General features: G+C 45.9%; 2 long non-coding RNA genes across 2 annotated transcripts; one reads left to right on the top strand and one right to left on the bottom strand.

Annotated features, from left to right (window-relative positions):
* Positions 1-9,102: 9,102 nt before the first annotated feature.
* Positions 9,103-14,297, bottom strand: LOC307210443. Its single transcript, XR_013836010.1, has 3 exons — positions 14,133-14,297; positions 11,568-11,696; positions 9,103-9,657 (listed from the first exon to the last, which is right to left on the bottom strand). It is a non-coding gene; the product is annotated as an uncharacterized lncRNA (long non-coding RNA).
* LOC307210456 lies at positions 9,643-11,726 on the top strand. Its single transcript, XR_013836023.1, has 2 exons — positions 9,643-9,828; positions 11,593-11,726. It is a non-coding gene; the product is annotated as an uncharacterized lncRNA (long non-coding RNA).
* Positions 14,298-16,288: the final 1,991 nt, after the last annotated feature.

Genomic DNA, 16,288 nt, shown 5'->3' with positions numbered 1-16,288 from the left:
TCCATACATCACTACTGGGAAAACCATAGTTTTAACTATACGGACCTTTGTCAGAAAGGTGATGTCTCTGCTTTTTAAGATGCTGTCTAGGTTTGTCATTGCTTTTCTCCCAAGAAGCAGACGTCTTTTAATTTCGTGACTGCTGTCACCATCTGCAGTGATCATGAACCCAAGAAAGTAAAATATCTCACTGCCTCCATTTCTTCCCCTTCTATTTGCCAGGAGGTGATGGGACCAGTGGCCTTGATCTTAGGTTTTTTTATGTTGAGTTTCAGACCATATTTTGTGCTCTCCTCTTTCATCCTCATTAAAAGGTTCTTTAATTCCTCCTCACTTTCTGCCATCAAGGTTGTGTCATCTGCATATCTGAGGTTGTTGAAATTCAAATATAAAAAACCACAAAATGCATAATAAAAACAAGAGAATAAATATCCTAACATATAGTCAAAAGAGAACATCTACAATGTTCCCTTTTGGCATATAAATATATAAGAAAATTGTGTTGTCATTTTTGTGGGTTGGAAACCACCTTAAGTACAGCAAGATGGGAAGGCAGTATACAAATTAAAAATTAAATGACATATGCTCTGGGACCTGGAAAGCCCCACTGCTCCTTCAGATGGGTGTGAGTGAGCCCTCCCTTGCTCTTCCCAGGGTTTGAGCACACTGACCCCAACCAAGTTCATCTAGCTAATGTTTATTTCTCATATGCTATGGGCACAAGTGTGTGTCTTTCTTTTTGTTTTGCTCTCTGCATGACACACAAATTGTAAAGAGAAAAATGTTGGAGTCAAAAATGTATCAAAGTCTTGCTCTCTAACCCTAAATTAATAACAAATGGTTGTGATGGCTCAGTGGCGCAAGGAAGGTCCAGCCTGAGCATTCAAAGATGTACTTGTTACCACTAAGTAGGATCCCAAGGTGGAAAGACAAAGTTTCATGCTATCTCTTAGAAAATTAGTGCAAGAAATTGGATTTGGTAACCTTCAGGCTGTATCTACAACCATCATGCTAAGTTTTTATTTTGGTGTTAAGTGTGTTTTGCATAGCTAAGCTGGCAGGTGCTTACTGCTGAGATAGTAGAGATGTTGTATGTCAGCATATAAGCTATTGGGCTTGAACTGGGCTCCCTGGCAGACCATTCATCTGGTATACACTGGAGTGATTTAAGACATTTTACTGTACATGGTTTGACTCTAAAAATACAAATCCCAAACCAAGTTTATTCTTATTCTACATTTGTGATATATTGTGTATATCAATAAAGTTTACATAGTTACTTTATTTGCATACTTGTTTATTTTGATTGCAATGCTTGGATGATTGCAAACCCCCCCCCCCCACCTCTTGCAGCAGGGAAGAAGGAGGAGTGCATGGAGTGGGCAATGCAGGTGCATGGCAGAGGAACAAGACCACGGCAGGGGCTTCAGGGAGCTGTGGCCATTCAGAAATGCCATCAAAACTCTCCTGTTTCCCTGAGCTTTTAGCAGGCATTCCTTTTCTTCCTTCGCAATCATGAAGGCTAGAAACTTTTTTTTGTTTTAACTGAAAGCTGATTCTCTGGAATCCCAGCCCTCTGCCAGATTCTAGATTCAAAGCTTCACAGAAGAGGACATACAAAAGCACAGGAGAATACACACTGTAAATGTGCCCAGCTTTACCTTGCTGCCTTTCCTTACGGCAGGTGTTCCATAATGGCCACCAGTGCCAGCTTTTGTCCTCGGCAAACCCACATCCTCTCCCTCCACACCCTGCTGCTATAGCATGAGCTGCTATGCTGACCAGCCTCAGGGGGTACCCTTCCCTTTCAGCTTCTTCCAGGCTCTTGAGATCATTGACAGCCTCTCTCATCAATCTCACCTCCTGAATTCCTAGCTGTAAACCAACCAACCCATAATTCTTTTCCTTTGTGAGTGAGCAGAAGCAGGTCAAAAATGATGGAGTCCTTGTTTTATAGCACACAGTCATCACTGAACTCAAGATGGTCATGCAGTGTTCTGAGAATTTTGGGGAGACCTGTCACCCACTTGCATCACTGCCTTCTCTCTCCGCTTCTTTCCAGCCCAGTCGCTGCCCTCTGCTTCCCCAGGCTTCCAGCTCAGATGCATCTGTTTATTTTCTTTGCCATTTGTAGCAACAAGCGACCAGCTTCTCAGTGGAGGAAGGGAGTGCAGGTAGTCCGGGGGGAGGGCACCTATCATGACTAGAAATGGCATAGAAAAGGAGAACATGAGCATCTGAGTTTGCGTGTGGAGTACCTAGGAGGACTCCAAAGGGCAGGCACTTGTGGATAAGAGGGTCTGGTCACAGCAGTGGCAAGCCTGGGCAGGCCTCAGCATGGGTGTGGCAGGGTATCATGGCTAGAGTACATGAAGGAGGCAGGCCAAGACCATGAACAGGTTCCTCTAAGCGCTCAAAACAAGTGAGTCAGGTACAAGCCGTACTCAGTCTGTTGGTGTGCATGTGCGCACATGCCCCGATATATATATATTGGAACCCAAACCTGCTGAAAAGCCCATCTCGGGGGGGGGGGACCCTTTCAACTTTCTAATCACAAAGTATTTGTGGTTCAGCCCTTCATATTGGGGGGACAGGACACTTTGTCCATGACCAAGAAGCCTCTGTGATTTGCTTCCCATCCTCCAGGAGTGAGTCCTAGCCTTGCAAAAAATAGGTGCTAGGACTCACCCCGAATGACGCTTAGCCCCAAGCAAGACCTGGTGGTGAAGAAAGAGGCTTTGTCAACGGTTTCCAGGCATACTATACCAGGTGTTGGGCAAGGTACAGCAGACTTGAGGCAGGGAGGTTTTTGAGGCCGCGTTCAAGTTCTCCTCATGCCTGGTATTGCATCTAACACCCTCTCCCCCACATGGTGGTCCCAGCTCAGCAGGGTTTTGGCTGGAGCTGCTGCAGCTGTTTCCCATTTCGACATGGATGAAAAAGATGCATCTTTCAACTTTAGATGCACTCCCCTCCCCACCACGCCTGGCTTCTAGCCCAAGCAAAGCCTGAATCCCTCCCCTCCACTTCCAGCATGCATACTTTTGAAACTATTCAACTCTTCCCCAAATCAATGGCAGTTTAGTGGCAAGATAACTTACCTACGATTTGGCAAAGCACACAGGGACGGACCGACCTCTCTGCTAACTGTCAAAGGAAGCAGGGTTCTGAATCTTGGGATCAATTCCTTTGTCCAATTCACCACAGGAGGCAATCCATCAGGATGTAATCTATCTGGAGGGAGGTTGGAACTGCACATAATCTTGGCAAACTGTAAATTGCCAAGATGATGTGTGGGCAAGAGGAAGGACTTGGTGGGCAGCAGGAAGAAGCCAAATCCTCCCCCCTATTCTCCTCAGCAAACACCCCACCCCCAAAGCTATTTATCTCCATAACCAGGCTTATTTCTGGTTTCAGGGAAATGATTTTTAAAAAATAGTTAAAAACCTAGGGAGGGGCCATTTGCAAGGGAGAGTTAGAATTTGGAGGAAGATTAAAGCATCTCCCCTCTCACTCACTAATCATCTGCAGATACCCCCACCCACCCAATAGTGTGATGGGTTCAAAACCCTGCACATCCCTTGTAATATGTTGGTCTGTCCTAAGGCTGGAGGAGTTCAGACCAGGGGATGGCGAACCTGTGACCCTCCAGAAGTTGTTTGGCTCCAGTTCACATCAGCCCCAGCCAGGATGGCCAATGGTCAGGGATGATGGGAGCCGTAGCCCAACAGCATCCGACAGCCACAGGTGAGCCACCCCAGGTATAAATGATGAATTTATAGAAGTGTGGAAGAAATGTGCTTATACTTTTCACAAGTTTTAAAGGTTTCTCTAAACAAAGTAGGGCAATTCCTGCTATCCACAAGAACCAAGAGTTTCCAACTATTTCTTTCTTTATTCATTCATTACATTTATACCTTACTTTTCCTGAAAGGTGCCTGAGGTGATGTGGCGTCCATGGTTTCCCCCCTCCCTTTTTATCCTGACAACAGCCTTGTAAGGTAGGTCAGGATCAGTATCATGCAGTGAACTTTGTGGCTGAGTGGGGATCTGATCCAACATTCTAACTGCATGATTACCCACTATGCCAAATACCCCTTACCAGACATATATGGGGCTCACCAAGGGCTCAAGAAATCTCCTGTTTTTTGTTGCTTTCCTGGGATTACAACCACCTGCCACATGCTTGTCATTTCTAGTGGGGTGTGTTTAGCTTACTGGAAAACCAAGTTGTGCAGACTTGACATTAAATATAGGAACAATAACAATAAAAGAAGTTGAGGCATGAAATAAGTTATCTGGAGGTTGTGGTATCTCAAGGAAATGTTGAGCAGACCTCTTAAGAGGGATGCTTTAGCCAAACCATACATGATGCACACTTTGTGTTTCTTCCTTTTGGCTTTTATTTTTTTAAAAAAGCTAAAAGGAACGATTGAATGGGATAGGAAAGGAGAGACTAATTAATCGGTTCTTTCCTGCCATTTGTCAACTCAAAATCATCCCAGTGCTTTTCTCCCTGTAAAGGAAAAGACACCCAACCCTTTATCTTTTCCCTAACTGGGTTGAAAACAGCTTGGAAAAGGTGACCTTGAGCAGATAGGAAAGAAAGGGAAAGGATTAAGTAACACACATACACATAGACACGCAAACCCCTTCACATCACTAGTCTTCCACTCCCTATTCCAACTTACTTTTACTTCAATCTACTCATTTATTTATTTTTAAAAAACCCACAAGAAGTAGGAGGAAGAATCATGAAACTGCTTGTGGTGTAGTTTTGGCCTCCAAATAAAGGATATCCTGTAGAGATAGAACTAGATACAGCCCTTCCAAATCATACAATCATCCTCCTCAGTGTAATTTGTCTGGACTCCAAAGCTATCCTGATTTTCTCTGCATGCCCGTGATGGCACTGAGGATGTAACATGGGCCCAGCCTGTCTGCAGATGCAGGTTTCTTCTCCCTTAAATCCCACACAAGGATGGGACTGCGTGGAGAAACAAGGTGTCTACCTTACCTGCCTGAATTGGTCATATTACTCAAAAACATGGGCAAGAAATTTCTAGTCTACAGGCCTAATTAGGCCCACCAGGCGTCCCATTGGGCCCATGAGGCTTCTTTCCCCAAACCTCTCCCAGTTGCCCTACACCTGATGTCATACAACATGAGGTGTGAGGCAGATACAGACACAGCAGCAAAGGATCAGTCAGAAAGCAGCGCTTGCATTTGGTGTTTTAAATCTGGCACCAAATAAAAGACGCACTTGGATCAGTTTTCAATTCAGCACTGAAGTTCCTGATTGCAGTCAACGCCTGCCACAAGCTGGGCTTGCTGTTGGTGCTGAACACCGAAAGCAAGCCCCACTTTCAGCAGAGAAAGCAGCAAGAGATTTGGTTTTCGGAGCTGCAATTTGCATGAGATCATCATTCTTCCTTCGAAGTGCGATTGCCTGGCATCATGTGATCATATGACATCAACTGAGTGACAGATGAGTGGCCCCACCCAACCGCCAAAATGAGCCCCCAGAGGTGCGCCACCTGTGGGTCCAGCCTGCTAAATCAGATTCAATATCCCACTGCCCACCACCCTGGTACTTTTATGTTATGGTTCTGCAGTGGTGCTTCTGTTGCTTTTATCCCACAGTGTCTGTTGCTTATTTTTTAAGTCATCTTTCTTCCCAAGCCCGGACTTGAGCCTATCTTGTGGAAGATAGTGCTACTTTGGCGGCATAAATAGGCAGCTGGAGAATTCGCTCAGCCCACAGCTGACCCTTAGAATTGTGCCGTCTTGTAAGCTTCTTATCTCTCTCTCTGCTACACACAGGAAAACAGACTCCTCGTCCACACACATACACAGTGGGAAAGAACAGCGTAATGTGGGCACAGCTGCAAGATGTTAAGTCTTTGTCCCTTCCACAGGACATGCACTTATCAGCCTGGGGAAAGTCAAGGGAAGGCCAAAAAAAACCCTCCGTTCATTGCAACTCCTCTGCTTTTAGATATTCCTGTTGTGGGTGAGACACACCCTTCTCCACAGAAGGATAGCTGGGATTTCCATTGCCTTTCAAATCTTCCATTGTATTCCTCATGCTCTCTGCAGCTACCTCTTTTATTTGTGCCTCAATCCTACACTCCCCACAACCCACAGGCTTGTGCTACATAACTGCTTGTCCTGCCCGTTTTCCCTGGGCATCAAATTCCCATGCCCTTTGGAGGCCTCAGTCATAAGCGAACTCTTTTCCTCCAGCAGGAAGGAGGCACCAAGCTCTTACAGCCCTGCACTACTGTATGACATTCCCTTCTCCACAGAAGTGGCCTTAACCTGAGAAAATGTACAGCCACTGGCTATTTGAGGTGGCAGAACTGGGGCGTCTATTTTATTATTAAGATAACAGGTGAACACAGGTCTTTTAATGACATATTCTTTGGGTGCTCCAGGTTTCACATTAAGCTCCCCCTTGCTGTGTTTTATGCCATTTTTAAATTGCTTTAGGTGCTGGTTTTATTTGTGTGTGGGCGGTGGGGGTTGTTCCTGAGCTTACTGATTTATGACTTTTTTTTGTTGATTCTTGTGTGGGATACTTAAAGTGCAGTCAAACCAACAATTCATATTTTGCTAGATACATACAGCTCTGAAGCTCACAGAGGTTTCCTGTTAACTTGCTAGAGAGAACTCTGCGAGAGACACTCCCACTGTGCCGTAACAGGGGGAAGCTACAGTGGTACCTCGGGTTACAAACACTTCGAGTTACAGACTCCACTAACCCGGAAGTAGTATCTCGGGTTAAGAACTTTACCTCAGGATGAGAACAGAAAACGTGCGGCGGCGGTGCGGTGGCAGTGGGAGGCCCCATTAGCTAAAGTGGTACCTCAGGTTAAGAACGGACCTTTGGAACGAATTGAGTTCATAACCAGAGGTACCTCTGTATCGTTATATATTCTCCCACTTGCCTGGGCACACCCTCTTCCTCACCAAACCAGCAAAGTGAGACCATCTGCATATCTGAGCTCCAAGATCAGACTACATTTTAAGCTAGACTGAATTACCATTTTAAGTCTGCCTGTACAAAGCTGCTGTATCTGTTACTCTTCAAAAAGTATTCTGAGTGAGTCAATGTTATTTTTATCTTTTACAAGACTACTTTGTGTGTTTGTTGTTTTAAGGGGTGGAAACCAGGAAAATCCAGCCTGCCTTAAAATCCTGGATTACTTAAAACTAGAAGGCTAAAACTAGCCTATCTAAGCTTCCCTTTTAAGCTGCAAAGGGATGGCACTCTACCGAGGAAGAAAGGAGATCTATTAAATATCTATTCACATTCCAACATCTTGTAAGAGTATTTATTGCATGTTTTGTTGATATTTAAACTGCCCAGAAAACTTAGTTGAATGAGCAATGTATAAATGAAATAAATAAAGCAATAAATAAAATACCTTATTTGAGGACATAAACATTGATGTCCTTTCTCTACTGAGAAAAACTACAGTGGTACCTCAGGTTACATACGATTCAGGTTACAGACTCCGCTAATCCAGAAATAGTAGCTCGGGTTAAGAACTTTGCTTCAGGATGAGATCAGAAATCGTGCTCCAGCGGCACGGCGGCAGCAGGAGGCCCCATTAGCTAAAGTGGTGCTTCAGGTTAAGAACAGTTTCAGGTTAAGAACGGACCTCCGGAACGAATTAAGTACTTAACCTGAGGTACCACTGTATTTCAAGAAACTTTCTCTGGGGCATAGTTGCCTCACTTTCATTTTATCGAAATGCACTGGCCACTTTCCTTCTCATTAATTCCTTCTTGCAGTCCTTTTTTCTGGGGGGGGGGCACAGGGGTAAGCATACCCCTAAACATTTTGTGAATCTAAGTATGACCTCATTGAGGGGCAGTATTTCAATATGAGTAGGAAAATGAGAGTACCCTTAAACATTTTTTAAGGAAAAAAAAAGCACTGCCTTTTGGGTACCTCCTTATGGCTTGCCTTTCCTCCTTGCCTTGCCTTTCCCTCACCTTCCTGCACTGCTCTCTGCCTTTTTTGTTTTGCTTGTATTGTGAGGGCAGAGAAGAGGAACTGGTGGGAGGAAGGTCAGGGGCTGCGAGGCATACTTTTTTTATTGTGCATTTGTTATGATTTATGTTCATGATTGGATCAGGGCACTTCATATGCGACCCGTTTCAGTACCATTCACACCTGTAAAAGTTTCAGAACAGTCACACCACACTTCCTTTCTAATCAATGCATGGAACATCCCGCTGAAATCCTGTTGCTTTTACGCCGCAAATGTTCCAGGTTTTCTTTGAGTCCCACGTTTGTTGCAGGATAGTGTCCCTTCAGGCTGCAGTAAGGCAGCAACACTGGGGAAACATCACAGAAAAAGTGGAATGAGTTATATACTGGAAGGTGGTGCAGTATATATACCCCATTAATGCACTATTATTGTATCAATGATATGTTGCAGAATACATTCCCACCCCAACAGCTTGGAGGGGCCCAGAATAGGAAGGAGAGTAACAACTGAGTCTTTTCCCTTCTGCTGGTGAAAACAAAGGCCACTCCTGCTTCTCTGGTGCAAAGAAGGAGCCAGTCACTAGGCCACGCAAAATACCTTCCGTTTAAGCTGTTGACCAGGGGTTTCCCCCTTAGCCTTCTGCCAGATCAGACACGTGAACAGTGAAGCCAATGCGCTGTGATCTATCCTGACAACCTCACTCTCCAATCCTTTGTATTCATGCTCACATCTAGCCCCACAGTGAAGCCAATGCGCTGTGATCTATCCTGACAACCTCACTCTCCAATCCTTTGTATTCATGCTCACATCTAGCCCCACATTACTAACTCCATAGCAGCCAGGGGATGTGTGAATAATGCCTCTTGTAGGAGCACAGGTCGGAAAGAAAACAAGCCACAAGCCAGCACTGTGGTATTTAACCCAGAGAGCTGCAATGTTCTGAAACAGAAGATGTTAGTTATCGTCTCTAGGCAGGTTCTCCAGCAATGTGAGAAGCTGCTCTGTGAAATAAGAAATATAGCAACCCCGGAGTTCCCTGACTCACAGTCTTCTTCCTGGGTGCTTTAAGTATTTGCTGGATGTTTTGGCTACAACATGATTTATATCACTCTAGTATTTATTCAACACTCTTTCTAAGTGCTCAAAGTGTTTCACATGCATTCTTCTAGTAAGGTAAAAGGCCAATGTTACAAAATCCTTATCATATGCCCTGGGGTCTTTTGAAGTGCTGTGCTTAAGTATGATTCAGCTGCCAGTCTGGTAGGCTTTTGTCCATGGAGTGGGGAAAGGCGCCACCTTTGCCTTTTCCCCAGGTAGCAAAATGTCTTGAGACAGCCTTGTCTTCATGCCACCCAATCCTACTCATAGATTCCAATTTCATTCAGGAAGGGCTGTGGCTCAGTGCTAGAGAATCCTGCTTTGCATGGTTCAATCCCTGGCATCTCCCAGGTAGGTCTGGGAAAGATTCCTGGTCTGAGAGCTGCTGCCAGACAGTGTTGACAGTGCTGAGATAGTGGGACCAGTGGCTTGAATTGGGCAAAGGTGGCTTCCTTTGTTCCTACTCCCATTGCCAGAGAGCTGATTTGCAGAGGTCTGCCTTTTCAAAATCCCTTCCTGGGCCCAGGACTGGTGATGGTGGTGGTAGTACTGTATCCTGGAAATGTAGGGCAAAAAAGGCAGCAAGGCAAGGCCCCATTAACCATGTCACCAACTGTCTCATGCACCCTTCCTCTCGCCAGGTGCATCAGTAGCAACTGCTAGTCCAGACATGAAAAGTTGGCACTGAAAGTCAGAAAAACCAACCACAAACCCGGCCTGTAAAAAGGTAGGAGAGCAACGGGGAAAACACTAAAATGCAAAGAGTTATGCAGCAACCCTGGTGGATCCTTTAACAACGGAGTAAATAAAAGCATATCAATTCCAGAGAAAGTGGGTAGTCTGGAAGCACTATTGGGCACCCACTCTACTCATGCTGTCTAGGTAGGGGATATGCTGTCTCCCTGAGCAGAGGCAGTATGCCTTGGCAGGAGAGGGCTATTGCCCTTGTCTCCTGCTTGAGGGCTTCCCAGGGGCATATAGTTGGCCTCTGTGGCAAACAGGATGCTAGCTTTTTAATCTCTATGGTCTGATCAACCTAGGCTCTTCTAATGTTCACATTCCTGCTTCAAAGTTGGGTTTAGAAATAGTCAGAAAACAAGAGAGGTGCTACACAGTACTTGTGCTTCTCTAGACAGTTTGTTGAGCATTCATCCAGATTCACTTGCACAACGTTTATGTGGAGTTTAGACTACAGTGGTACCTCAGGTTAAGTACTTAATTCATTCCGGAGGTCCGTTCTTAACCTGAAACTGTTCTTAACCTGAAACATCACTTTAGCTAATGGGGCCTCTTGCTGCCGCCGCGCCGCCGGAGCCCTATTTCTGTTCTTCTCCTGAAACAAAGTTCTTAACCTGAAGCACTATTTCTGGGTTAGCGGAGTGTGTAACCTGAAGCGTATGTAACCCGAGGTACCACTGTATATGTCCGGTCTTTATTGAGCATTCATACCAATTTGTTTGTGGAGAGGTTATACAATATTGAACATTCACCCCAATTTCCTATTGCAGCGTTTATAGATCTACCTGTCAATCATTATTCATCCCACACTCTTCAAGGTAATGCTTTCTTAACTGCAAAAAGTCCATGTTTTAAGTGGATTTTTTCCAGTAGGGTGCCAGAGCGCTTTAATCCACTTTAGTGGCACAAAGCTAAATTTATTGGTATTTGCCTGACAATCTGGAGGCGACACTCGTTGATGCAGGGCTCATCCACCTGATTTCAGATTTCAGCTTCCTCCCACTGCAGCCCCATATGACACATCCCACAATGTACAGTAGGCAGGTCCCTCTTTAACCCTCCAGAGTACCTTTTCAGGGGGCACAGGAGGAAAAGAAAGGTCAGTTGTGTAAGCTGCCTTCTGTTCATGCAACTGTTGGATACAAGTCTAAACAATTTTGACTTGGGATTAGATTTATGCCTCACCCTACCTCAAAGCAGCTCATGGAATTGCATACATAGAATATTATCCCATTCAATGTTCACAATAACTCTGCAAGGTAGGTTAGGCTGAGAGAAAATGGCTCTCATTTTATTCTGGATGTTTATATGTTCTTATAACCTGATTTGTGTTTTTATTATGCAGAGATTTCTAAAATATTAAATGGTGCACACAAATGCTTTTAAATAGTTAAATGCAGTTTGAATTGTCTGTTAATGGCTTTGAGAGCAACGCCATGATACAAAAGCGGCTTACAATATCATAAGAAACTGCCATGCCAAGTCAAATGGTTGGTCCATGGAGCCAGTGTGGTATAGTAGTCAGTGATAGACTAGGACCTGGGAGATCAGGGGTTCAAATCTCCACTTGGCCATGCACCTCACTGGATGACCTTGGGCCAGTCATTTCTTCTTAGCCTTACTTACTTCATAGGTTTGTTTCCAGGATTAAATGAGGAGGGAGAGAACCACATATGGCACTTTGAGCTTGTTGGAAAGGTGAGATATAAATGTAATAAATTCACTGACCGCCAGTGACTTTTCATGATTTCAGACGGGAGGTTTCCTCACACCTTCCTGAAGATGCTGAGAAGTAGAGTCGGGATCTTCAGCATGCCAACTGTGTGCTCTGTCTCTGAGTGTCAGCCATTCCCCAAACTATAATAAATAATTGGATGAACCAATGAACTTCGTGGCTGAACAGGGATTTCAACCCAGTTTCCCCCCTCCACCTCACCACCACAATATTCCACACTAGCTCCCACTTGGTTTGGCAAAGGGTTATGGTCCCACCAGCAATCCTTCGCTGCAGGGACAAGAAACTACTGCGAAACGATAAATACAATTTCAAAAAAGCAAGAGAAAAATAAGTCAACCACATAGCAAGAAAAACCAGACCTTGGATACCGGTGAATGAGGGCCAAAGAAAACAAAAGTGGTCCAGCAGTCTGCTAAATGCCCATGAATTCTACATGGAAGTTTTATTTAAAGTATTTATGTTATTTAGTACATGTCCCACTTTTCTTCCATCACAGAACTCAAGGCAGTGTACATTGGGTTCCAAAGCAGTCTCTCTCCCATTCAAGCACTCCACTGAACCAGGCCTGGTTAACCTCAGCAAGATGGTGGCATTGTACGTTCTCAGACTATGCCCTGGGAAGACCTTTTCCTCCAGTTACGTTTTTTTGTTCAAGGCCCCTGTGTTTCTCTCTGATCCCCCCACATCATAAAGGTCTGTTCTGGGAGAACAGCTTTGCTAGGGCAATTCTCCATCCTTTCCAGTTCTGTGCAGAACTGGTTGCCGCTTCACTCAACAACAGCTAGGCTGGAGAGGTGGAGAAGCTCAGTCGCTCAGCCCCTATTGGGGGGCCCCCCAACCTAAAGCCAAGGACCACTCCACATTCCCTTTCAGGCAACCAGCTGTTCCCATCAAGCTGCCAGCTGTGTCAGAAGACTGAAAACAGCAGCCCATTGTAGTGTGAGACTGGAGCACTGCCAGGGCATGAAAACAGTGTGAGAGTGTATGTGTGTGAGAGAAAGAGTGTGTGTGTGCAGGTGTTTTAATCTGAGCCCCAGATTCTGCAGCCCAGACCCCCATTGAGAGGTCCTTCCCACCCACTCCTCCACCTCCCATATCCACCCTAGAGCTGCAGCAAAGCTCTCATGAAAGCCATTAGCTTACTTGTACCCAGAATAAATGTCTCCAGATGGCAACCCAAAAACCCCAGTAAGTCCTAGCTAGCAGATAAGGCCTCAGTTTGCTTTCATAAAGCAAGCTCCTTGCTCCTCCTGGGTTTCTATTCCATACAGATAATCCTATCCTTCCCTGTCTCTGAAAGTGGGGGAGGGGGGTAGGAAATAACTACCAGATAAGGCTGGTACAGTTCAGACACCAGAAAATCTATTTTTATTAGATTTCATGTTTCCCCATATTTGTGTCTTGAGCTGTTGCTCTCAGTATCTCCCCAATCTAGGCAAGTTCCACTTCCTGCTGGGAGATGGTGGTTTATAGCACCTCCTGGGAGATCTCATCAATAGTGATAATAATTAACATTTGCAAAGTGTTTTAGTTGTCATCCATGCAAACGATGATTTCCATAATGGTAGTCTTTTTAGGCTCCAACCTTAATTCTGTTGACCTCAGAGTATGCTCTGCTAAATTCAGATTTACTTCTGACAATGGTTAGGATTGCACTGTAGGACTCTTGCAGCAAAATGCGGAGGCTTGTGGCACCTTCACAGACTGATGTTTACTATGTGGATCATGTTTTCATGAACTTCACTTCTATTTGATGAAGTAGACTGTAGCTCTTAAAAGCTTTAGGCCTGTTAAATCGTTAAGGTTCACAAAACTCTGCTGGTTTTCCTGAATTTTTAATTTATTCTTATTTCATCCAATTTATATACTGCCTAACGGGTTTGCAACATCGGCGAGATCCGAATCAGGGGCTTCCTGCTTCGTAATGGTCACACCCACACCATACATTTAAATCACACGGTTTCCTCCAAAGAACTAGGGGAACTGTAGTTCGTTAAGGGCGCTGGGAACCAAAGCTCGGGTGTGGGTGCAAACTACAGTTCCCAAGATTGGGGGCGGGGAAGCCGCGTGCTTCAGCTGTAAGGTGTGAATGCGTCTCTTCACTATTACGCAGAGGACAAAAGCAAAAAAAGCTCCTCGGCCCCGAGGGGGTCGTTACACCCACCGCTAACTTAGAGGCAGCCCGGTCCTCCACAGCGCTAGACGAGGCCGAGCCCTCGGCGCCACCAAAGGAGAAGCCGCCTAACAGGGGCTGCAACCTTGCGCCCCGCACCAGCCTCAGCACTTCGGATTGAAAAAAACGCTCCTCCTCCTCCTTTACCAGCTTCACTTCTTTGGCTTATGCCGGCACTTCCGCTGCGAGGAGAGCAGTCCGCGGCTGTGTTCTCCGTGCAAGCGGCGCTCCTGGGCTCCACTTCGGGCGAGTGTGCCGGTTTGCTCGGGCCACGGAAAGCCCTGCGTACTCGCCAGCCACCTCCTGTACGGTTTACAACGAGCCGCCACCGCCAGTGCCGCTGAGATCAACCCCCCCCCCCCTTGTTTGGCGGTTCTCTTACTCCTCCCTGTATCGGAGCTTCCTGCTTTCTCCGGCCCTCTGCTGCTTGAGGAGTTCAAGCACATACGCACACCATGGCGGCGGCGGCGGCGGCGTTGGGAACGTCTTTGCCCTTCTCCTGCGGTCAGAGCGCCTCTTCCCCAGCTTGCTGGCCTGCCCTAGGTAGCCACCTAGAGCCTCCTCGTGGTAGCGCCGATGCTGAGCGGGCGCCGGGAATCTCTCTCTCTGCGTTTCACCTTTCTAGCACACAATGAGTCCGTAAGTGAATGTGGAGGCCAATTCTGGATCCACGCGTCCTTCCACAGTAGGGACCCCGGTTTCCCGGCGGGAGTTGATCACGGTGTGGATTTGCCAAGCCTGCCTTCCTCTTAGCACGTTTCTCCCTTGCGTCCTGAGTTCTAGTGTCTTCAAAGCCCATGACACCTTTGGTAAAGGTTGTTCTCCAGTGGGAGCGCTGGCAGGCCAGTGTTTCCCAATTGTTGGTGTTTATCCCAATTGTTGGTGTTTATACTACATTTTTAAAAATTTGCCTTGAAACAGTCTTTAAACCTCTTTTGTTGACCACCTGTATTACACTTTCCATTTTAAAGTTTGGAATAGAGGTAGTTGCTTTGGAAGACAATAATCAGGCATCTGCACAACATGACCAGTCCAGCAAAGTTGATGTTGTAAGGCGGGAGGGGCTGCCTCCCTCCTCGGCCTTTCCTATTCCTGTCTCTGGCTCCCCTTTAAAAGGCTTTGTGCCTCAGCTTACTAGCGAGTTATAGGGAATTTCTGCCTTGAAATTCAGTAGCACGTACAGGGGAGATAAGAGTGGCCTAGTGGATAGAGCGTGGGATGAATCAACTCTTTGCCATGCAGCTCCCTGAGTGGCCTTGGCTCCAGTCTCCTCACCCCCCCGCCATTACCTCACAAGGTTGTTGTGACTGTAAGTATAAAAGGGGGGGGGCAATGACAATAACTGTGCATGCCACTTTCAGCTCCTTAGAGGAAAGGTGTGTTATATTGTTAATAATAAAACCGCTTTGAGGTTATTTGTTTTTAAAGCAGTATACAAATGTTATGAAATAAATGAGCCATGGCAGTTTCACCATATTCTGTCTCCCCTCCGGAAAGACATTGCAACACTATATACAATTCAGGGGTTTTGCTTTTATCTACCTCTTAATCTGTTCCTACGTACATTTTGGTGGTGGCAAGATCTAAAGGAGAGGCACCTAAATAGTGTGGCCAACTTTTATCCTAAAGGGGCTTCCATGCTTTGAAGCTGAAACTTTTACTCAGCCTAGAGGAGATAGGAAAGTTTTTACCTGCCGAACATGTAGCCATTAAAAGTAGAGGAGCCCTGCCTGGAGAAAAAGTTGGCAACCCTAGACAGGTTCCTCCTTAGGTAACAGCTGCTGCCTATGTTGCTGATGCTGGGAGAGGTTCCCAGTTAGTGCAAGAAGCAGCCTATGCAGTCAGCAGGTATAAAGAATGTGGCTTTGGGGAGGGGGCAAGCTTCATTGCACTGCCATGGTGTGTACGCATTTCATATAACCCACCTGGATGAAAGGCAGCCGTGGATGCTTCTCTGCAGCACCTCAAGGTAGTCCTGCTAAAGAATGGATCCATAAATGAGCTTGAATCTGATTCCAGAAGCTGCTTCAGGGTTGTAGGAGAGTAAGAAAGAGTAAGGAGGGGTGGGTGGGTGGGTGGGTGTGCAGAAACCACAGCAAGGTTCAAAGCCAGTGCATTAAATCACAAAAATGAAAGTAAACTTCAAGAGCAGGTTTTGTGTACAACAATCTAATCCTAATGGACAGACATAACAGGTGGGATCATAGTCCAGTGGTGGAGCAGGCCCCAGGTTCAGCCTCTAGGATCTCCAGTTGAAAAAGAAGGAGGAAGAAGGGGGTGAGAAATTTCTCTGCCTGAGCCACTGGAGAGTTGTTGCCAGTCAGAAGAGGCTATACTGAGCTAAGCGTAAGAAGCACCTGGTGCTAAAGCCAATGGCCCATCTAGTCTAGCATCCTGCCCTCATAGTGGCCAACTGGGTGTCTGTGGGAAACCATCAAGCAGGATTTGAGCCAAACAGTGCTCACCCTTCCTGTGCTCTCCAGCAATTGGTATTCAGAAGCATTACTGGCTCCAGCTGTGGAGGCAGAGCATACACAT

This window comes from Podarcis cretensis, assembly GCF_951804945.1.
Source record: "Podarcis cretensis genome assembly, chromosome: 2".
Classification (NCBI taxonomy): Eukaryota; Metazoa; Chordata; class Lepidosauria; order Squamata; family Lacertidae; genus Podarcis; species Podarcis cretensis.
The sequence above is the reverse complement of the archived record's forward strand: the minus strand, read 5'-3'. Positions and strand labels throughout refer to the sequence as shown.